Source organism: Nannospalax galili, unplaced genomic scaffold, assembly GCF_000622305.1.
Source record: "Nannospalax galili isolate Female #2095 unplaced genomic scaffold, S.galili_v1.0 scaffold530, whole genome shotgun sequence".
Taxonomy (NCBI): domain Eukaryota; kingdom Metazoa; phylum Chordata; class Mammalia; order Rodentia; family Spalacidae; genus Nannospalax; species Nannospalax galili.
This window is the reverse complement of record NW_008328331.1, coordinates 390,107-398,433: the sequence shown is the minus strand read 5'-3', so window position 1 is coordinate 398,433 and position 8,327 is coordinate 390,107. Positions and strand designations below refer to the sequence as shown.

General features: G+C 44.3%; 1 long non-coding RNA gene across 1 annotated transcript in view; it reads right to left on the bottom strand.

The window, feature by feature from the left end:
- Positions 1-956: 956 nt before the first annotated feature.
- Positions 957-8,327, bottom strand: part of LOC115067898 — a 13,204-nt gene continuing 5,833 nt past the window's right edge. The window contains exon 2 of the long non-coding RNA XR_003847253.1: positions 957-1,194. This is a non-coding gene — a long non-coding RNA (uncharacterized LOC115067898). The remainder of the gene's footprint in view (positions 1,195-8,327) is intronic.

Genomic DNA, 8,327 nt, shown 5'->3' with positions numbered 1-8,327 from the left:
TTTGAGATGAGAGTTGTATTTTTGCATCCTGGCACAAGACGGTTTGGTTGGCTTTAGAGTGATTGTGGATCCAGGAATATTTTAGTACTGACATTCCTGGAGGAGTTACATTTGTCCCCAGGATTCAGCATGGCTATCAGACTTGCAGTTACCATAAAATATTGCAGTTGTCAGGGTGAAGGAGGGGTGAGCCAGGACGCTGAGCCTTTTCATTCTTCCTAGAAGACATGGGCTGCACTTTCACTTATATCTCAAACTCTGTGGCAATTTTCATACTTTTTTATGTTAAAGTTTAACTCTTTGAATAGGTTCAAAACTTTATTTTTAGGCCAGGCATGGTGACACATGCCTTTAATCCCAGCAGAGGAAAAGGCAGGCAGATCTCCTGGAGTTCAAGGTCAGCATGGTCTACATAGGCAGTTCTAGGCCAGCCTGGGCTACACAGTGAGACCCTGTCTCAAAAAACCAAAAACCAAACAAACAAAACTTTGTCTTTACTTAGCTCAAAAAATTTAAAAGCTCTGAGAAAATGTACAGTGAGAAGTCCCCCATCCGCTCTCCTGCTTTCCACAGGTCCTGGCAGAGCCTCACACACATATGCAGGATACAGGCGCTTACTTCATCCTGTCCCTCTGTAGCCTAGATGGTAGCACACTGTCCTGCACCTTGCCCTCTGCTTTCGTTTTAGGATTTTTTTCTTTTCACTTTGTGTCTTAGAGATAGATCTCCATTAGTCAGAGAGCGTACTTTCATTTTTTTTTGCATGGAATTTTAATATATGCATATAAGCAAATCAAATATTGCTATGGCAGGTGTGGGGATTGGGGGTCTGTTGGAGTAAAAGAGGCTTTCTGCTCAGAGGGGGAGAACCAGGATCCCAGAAAATCAGTCCTGGGCCAACAAAGCCATCCTGGGCCAGTGACTTCTGTGTCCTTTCATGGAAAATAGGAAGGGTGAATTTTTATAAAGTTTATTGTGGGTTCATAGGTGAGAGCTTAAGAGAAGGAATTTAGCAGCACTCCTGTGTAACAAGAGCAGGTCCCAAGAAAAGGGTTGCCACTGAGGGTCACAGGCTAGGGGGTAACAAGGCTTTTCTGGGTTGAGGTGGGGGGTGAGCTGGTCCACTCCCAAGGTGTCCATGTCCCTTTCCTTCCCAGGTGTCTGGACTGAGTTTCAGTCACATCTTCTGGGCAGCTGCGTAAAAGGAGAAGAAAGATAAGAAGAAAGCAGACCAGGAACCAGAGCCCCCAAATGCAGGCCAGGATAGAACCAAGGACATTTCTGGCTTCTGAGCAAAGACAGGAATTAGAAGTCCCTGTCCCAATACTGCCTGGCAGGGTTCTATCTCCTCTCCTCATTGTTTTCCTGTGGTTTAATGTAGTTATATAATCTGTGCTGTGCTGTCTCCTCCAAGACCATCGTAATGGTATTAATAGAACCTTTAAGAGGTGATTTAGATTCATGAATGGATCAATATTATTGCCAAGGGTCAGTAGCCTTGATACATTCTTCATAAAAGCCCATGCTCTCTGTGTTTCCCCTTCTCTTCTGACCTCTGCCTTGCCAAGGAATGGCATAGCCCAGAGGTCCTGCTGCAGATGTAGGTACCTTAGCACAGAACTTTCCAGCCTCTGGGACTGCCAGAAATAGACTTTTCCTTGTAAATTGCCAGGTCCCAGATATCTTTACAGCAATAGAGAATGGGCTGAGGTGCTTTGTAATCCACACTTGGGATACTTTCCAGAGGCAACAAAGGGCTCTGCTACTAACTATACTGGGGCAAAGGTAAACCAGGCTATCCCAAGTAACCTGGGAGGTAAGGTCACCCCACAGATGACAAACAGATGAATTGTGTCTGATCTTTTGCCCAGGACTGTGCTGTAATTGTTAGCCTGCATCTCTCTGAATAAGTTTAGGTGCAAAGTACTTGGTGGGTCAAAGGGCCGGTGCATCCCCTCTCCCCCAGGAAACTGACAACCTATCTCTGCAGGAATGGATTCTAGTGTGTCTCCCCTGCTTTGCCCACGCTGAGCTAGTCAGCACCCCTTGGGATTTGCACCAGTCTGATTGATTGGTGGGGTAGAGCCTGGATTTGTTTTCATTTGCATTTTGTTATAAGTAGGGCTGTTTGCTTTACAATTCTACTCCTATTTCCTCTTCAGTGAATTGTGAATTGCCTCCTTTTAACCTTTGCCATGGTTCTTAGCACTGAGAAGGCTAGCCCTGGGGCTCTTTGCTTCTTAGACACCTAGTCTGTGATTTGAGATGCAAATGTTTCCCTGACTTCCCCTTCTCTTGGCCAGTGGTAGTTGGGTGATTTTGCCATGCAGGGTTTTGGTTTATTTTGTTTCATTTATCTTTTGTTTTATGGCTTTGTATGTTAAGTCAAAGTTAGAAAACTCATTTCAAGGTTGGAGCACAGTCAGGACTTTCTTCTGGAATGTTCATTGTTCTAGTTTAACATTCGTTTGGGATTCATTCTCCTACAGATTTATATACTTCGTTTTCTGTCTTGGAACTTATATAGACCAGGCTGGCCTTGAACTCTCAGAGATACAACCTCCTCTGCCTCCCAAGTGCTAGGATTAAAGGTGTGCACCCCCACACCCAGCTGAGATTTATATACTTTTTAAAAAAGAATTATTTTATTCTTAAAATTATGTGTATGTGTGTCTGAGTGTGAGTACCAATGAGGCCATACCATCAGATCTTATTGGAATTGGAATTACAGGTGGTTGTGAGCTACCTTACAAGGGTACTGGGAACCAAACCTGGGGTCCTCTATGAGAGCAATATTATGCTCTTAACCACTGAGCCTTCTGTCCACCCCACTCCACCTCTTTTTTTTGAGACAAGGCTCACTGTGTAGCCCAGGCTGGCCTGGAACTCACAGAGATCCACCTGCCTTTGCCTCCCAAGTGCTGGGGTTAAAGACATGTATCACCATGCCCTGATGATTGATATACATTTTTAATAAGTATACTTACTTTTTCCCATAAGAATGCAAGCCTATCATTAAAAAGTCAAATAGGTTTTTTTTGTTTGTTTGTTTTGTTTTTTGGTCGTTTTGAGACCCTGTTACCCCAGCTGGCCTTGAACTCACAGAGATCCACCTGCCTCTGCTTCCAGAGTACTAAAATTAAAGACATGTACTACCACACCAGGCTAAAAATATCAAACAGTTCTTAAGTTTTGTATCCAAGGCAATAGTTTCCTAGCCTGTTGGTTACAATTTCCTCTGAGATAAAACCTTCCATCCTGCAGGGAAGCTCCTTAAGCTCAGGAAGTGAACAATTCAAAGCCTTCAGGAAGTCCCTGAAACTGATCAGATTCACTAGGTCCCTCCCTCTGTAAGCATATATAAACATTAAAGACTGCTGAGAGACACTCATAGACAAGCAGAGCCCACAAGTGTCCCACTTGTGGAGCTGGCTGCAGGTTGTACAGTGAGCTCCAGGCTTATTGCCTTCATGAGCTGTCACACATGCTGGGGTGACTTTGGTGATGGAACTGTCTCTGAGTCATTTCTGGTCCTGTAAATAACCCCAATAAAACTCATTGAGTCACCAATTGGACTTTGGTACTGTCCTTACTTGGTCTGTCATTACTTCCCTGCCTGGGTTGAGTAGACATTTGTTCATGTCTCTCTGGGAAGAGTGTTTTTTGGAAGTTTCTTTTGATATTTATCTCTCATTTTATAACTAGAACTCTTACAATTTTGTTGGTTAATGTTACTGGTTTCAAGCATAAACTGTGGTTATGCTGCATGAGAACGCCTTCCTTCAAACTGAGAGAATCACATAGGCAGGTGAGGCTCCATAAGGTAGAGCATATGCTTTGCATGCTGGTACCCTGGGTTCCATCCCAGAATCCCAAACAAAGGCAAACATGGGAACTCTGTCAGGATTTACATGATTGTTCACTGTATGCTTACTAGGATTTGACTGTGTTCTGTTTTGCTCTGCATATTCAAATAATTAATGTGAGTTAGTAATTGTGACCCCTTTTCAAAATGTGTAAAGACTAGACAGGCCTGGCATGGAGGCATGTACCTTTAATTCTAGCATTCAGGAGGCAGAGGCAGGCAGATCTCTGTGAGATCGAGGCCAGCCTGGTCTACATAGTGAGTTCCAGAACAGCTATGCTATAGGGAGACCCTGTCTCAAAAAAAAACCGCCCCCATCGGGGCTGGAGAGATGGCTCAGCAGTTAAGAACACTGGTTGTTCTTACAGAAGACCTGGGTTTGAATCCCAGCACCCACATGGCAGCTAACAACTGTCAGTAACTCCAGTTCCAGGGGATCCGACAGCCTCTTCTGTCCTCTGTGGGCATTGCATGACATGGGTGCACTTACCTACATGCAGGCAATACACACATACACATAAAAATAAAATAAAATAAAAATTAAAAAAAAAACAAACCCAAAACAGCTGCCTTTAGTCCCAGCAGTTGGGAGACAGGCAGGCCAGAATGGTCGATATAGTGAGCTCCAGGCCAGCTGGGGCTGCACTTAGACCCTGTCTCAGAAAGACCAAAACAAAATAAAACAAACAAACAAACAAACAAACAAACAAACAAAAAACTAGACAGATTTGGGAATAGGGCATGAGATGGCAGACATTCTTTATCTTTTCTTTAAAGTATTATTACATTCTTATGTACTCTGTGTGTGTGTGTGTGTGTGTGTGTGTGCGCGCGCACATGTGTGTCTGTGTGTCTGTGGTTCCCAAACTCTCAGAAAGCTGCTGCGATAGGGGAATCACTTGAGCCAAGAGCTTAAGGCCAGCTTGACCAATATAGTGAAACTTTCTCAAAATGAAGCAAAGAAAGGAGTCTGCCTGGTACCATGCACATCCACAGTCTCTTTCCTCATGGCTGGAGGCAACATGAGTGTCCAAAGTGTGGCATGGTAGATAAAGCACGGTCTGTCCACTCCATGGAGTCCTGCTTCAAATGATGGGCATCATCAACATGCTTCGAAATGGGTGAATCATTATGATGATGAAACAAGCCAGGCAGGGAAGCACAAATCCTATGATTCCCCTCCTGCCAGGCTCCCCAGGTCAGTCGGACACAGCACTTAGAGTGGGACTGCCAGGGCTAGAGGCAGGGGGAGCCGACAGCTAATGTTTAATTGGACAAAGTTGCAGTTTTGCAAGATGTAGAGAGTTCTGGAGGAGGGTGTTGGTAACCTCTGTGTGACAGTGTAAATGTACTTCTTGCCACCAAACTGTACACTTAAACGATTAAAATGAGCAGCTGGGAATGGAGCTCAGCCACAGAGTGCATGGTTAGCACAAATAAGGCCCCGAGTCAACTCAGCACAGAAAAGAAAATTTGAGAGGGAGAAAAACAAAATGTTAAGCTGAAGAAACTGAGTCTGTCCTTTGGCCTCATGACCACACAGTCTATACAAGGTTGGAGAATTGTCCTGACCCCAATGGTGCCTAGGAGCCCTGTAGGCAGGGATGAATAGAGCAAGCATCCAGGAGACCCAGCGTGCTCCACTGTGCCTCCTCTCCTGCAGTGTAGGGTCTAACCCAGGGCAATGTGCACCCCCAGGGTGGTGATTTGTTGTTGTGGGGTCTGTTGGCATTGCTGGAGCTCCAGCCTGCAACACTCTACAATGTTCCCAGCTGCAGGCTCAGTCACTATGGTTATTTTCCCAACCTCAGTCTCCAGCACCAGATCTCAAAACTATCATTAGAATGCCCAGATTTCTCCATTTAGAGCAAACTGTCTACTAACTTCCATAATTCTACCTGAGTGTGTCTGTTCAGCACAGTCGACCTGATGTGCTTGTTTTGAATTTGACAGGGTCAAAGTTCGGTAAAAGAAATCTGAGGAAAGTTGGATTGAGAATAAGGCAGGAAGAGGCACTGTACAGATGCCAAAGCTGACCAGAAAGAGTTTTCAAAGTCCACTATCAAGATGTGGAAACAGAGAAAAAGTAACTGAAGAGTAACTGAACAGAGGTGGAGATGCTGGGCTGCACCTCAGGCTTGAAATCTGACCTAGGAGGCATGTGTGGCATCCCAGGGCTGTGCCACAGTGTGTATGGGAAGAGACAAGGAAAATTCAGTTCTTCCTCTCAGGTTAAGACCCAAAACACAAAAGCCATAAACAGATGTGAGGTCAGCTAAACCAATGCTGTAACTCCAGCTCCAGGGGATCTGACGCCCTCTTCCGCCCCCATGGGCACCACACTCATGTGCACAAACCCACACACAACACAAAATCAAATAAAAAGTTTTAAAAATATTAAATAGAGAAAACTTTGGAGACAGTGTTTCCACTTCAGGAAATCTTCACAGAAGTGTTTACGGATGGTCACAAAGAGTTATGTTCAAAAGTCTGAAACCCAGCCGGGCGTGGTGGCACATGCTTGTAGTCCCAGCACTTGGGAGGCAGAGGCAGGGAGATCTCTCAGTTCAAAGCCAGCTTGGTCTATATAGTAAGTTCCAGGCCAACTGGGGCTACCGGTAGACCCTGTTTCAAAAAGACTGAAGAAAAAAAAAAATGTCTGAAACCCAATAATAATAGGAATAAGCTAGGAATTTCCATGAACAGAAGAGTAATAATAATAATAATAATAATAATAATAATAATAATAATAAAAACCCTGTGGGAGGGGGCTGGAGAGATGGCACAGTGGGTTAAGAGTGCCTGCTGTGTGATACCAGCGAGAGCAGCGTGGCCGAGCTGGAGTATCGCGGGGGTGGGGGTGCTGGGGGCTGCTGAGGAGCATCAGCTGCCTGCAGTGATGCCAACGAGAGCATTCTGGAAGAGGAACCCCAGGAAAGTCATGAGAAGAAACATTTGCCTTCTTCAGGGGCGTCTGAGGCTTTTTCTGGAACTGTAATAGAAAAGGAGTTCTTACCCTTGGCCCCACACCCAGCAATGGCTCCCCCTGTCTTATCCACCATTCCAGAGCGAAAAGAAGTTCTGTCAGAAGTACCAGAAGAAACTGCAAGGAGGGTTTCCAGGTTCAGAGCCGCCAGACTGCCACAGAGGAGCTAGCGAATGGGGCTTCACGTTTGAAAGCCTCGTGGCGGCTCCTAGGACACGTGCCACAAATGTGTCACGTGGAGTTAGAAATGGGCATCCTGAGTTAGCGTGACAGCGGCTCTCTCAGTGGTGTTTAAAAAGTCAAAGTAAATGTTTGGATGCTTCACTGTTCTGCTGGCTGTGGTAATTCTCTGGATACTGTCTAAATCGGCCTTAGGATGCAGTGGTAACATTTCAAATCACTTTTCAAAGAATACTGTTCACCTACATTGTTTTTGTGATTCAAACTAAATACAGGCAGTTTTGTACTAGCTGTGATGCCGTGCTTACCATATGGACCATGTTAAACTTTTAAAATTTCAAATAGATTCAACAATTACATGCTTTCACATTTTAAAGGCACTTAAAAAAAAAAAAAATCTGTCACAGGTTTCACAGCTAGGTGGCTACTTGAGAAAACTTTTCCTTTGAATGTCCCACTACAATCTTTAAGTAGGACATGAGCCCTGTAGGAAAATTTGACCAGAAAAATAATATTTTTTACAACTTTTTTTCAACTAAAACTTTTTTTTTTTTTTGAGACGGGGTCTCCCTGTAGCCCCAGCTGTCCAGGAACTCACTATGTAGCCCAGGCTGGCCTTGAGCTCAGAGAGCTGCTTGCCTCTGCCTCCTGAGTGCTGGGATTCAAAGTGTGCGCCACCACGCCCAGCTCAACTAAAACTTTTATGAAACTCAGTCTCTAAATGTTGTGAATGTCCTGAGTTAGAACTGTCTTTGATTTGTGTGTATTGTATGTAACTGCAGATCCATGAGTCCTTGCGATTCCACTGGCCCCTCTTCTCCCCCCATACATACAGTGTTCACAGGGATTACTTGTGGGTGAGGAAAGTTTGTCTAGATGCTTAAAAAATAGATTTTTTAAAATAAAGATTTAAAAAAAAAAAGAGTGCCTGCTGTTCTTCCAGAGAACACAAGTTGAGCTCCCAGCACCCATATTGGGCAGCTCACAACTACCTGGAACTCCAGCTCCAGGGAATCTGACGCTCTCTTCTGGTGTCTGAGAGTACCTGCATGCATGTTCTCTCTCTCATACATACATAAATAAATAAAAATAAAATTAAATGTTTATTCTTTTTTTTTGCATTTCATACAAAACATCTTAATCATCTTTATAACCCCCTCCTCCATCCAGAATCCCCCAAAGCCTACCCCACCAGATTTCATGCATTCTGTCATATATGTTAAGATCTATCAAATCAAGTTAGTGTACCCAGATGTCCCTCAGTGCAAGTTCATCCACTGGGGTCTAGTCAGCCTA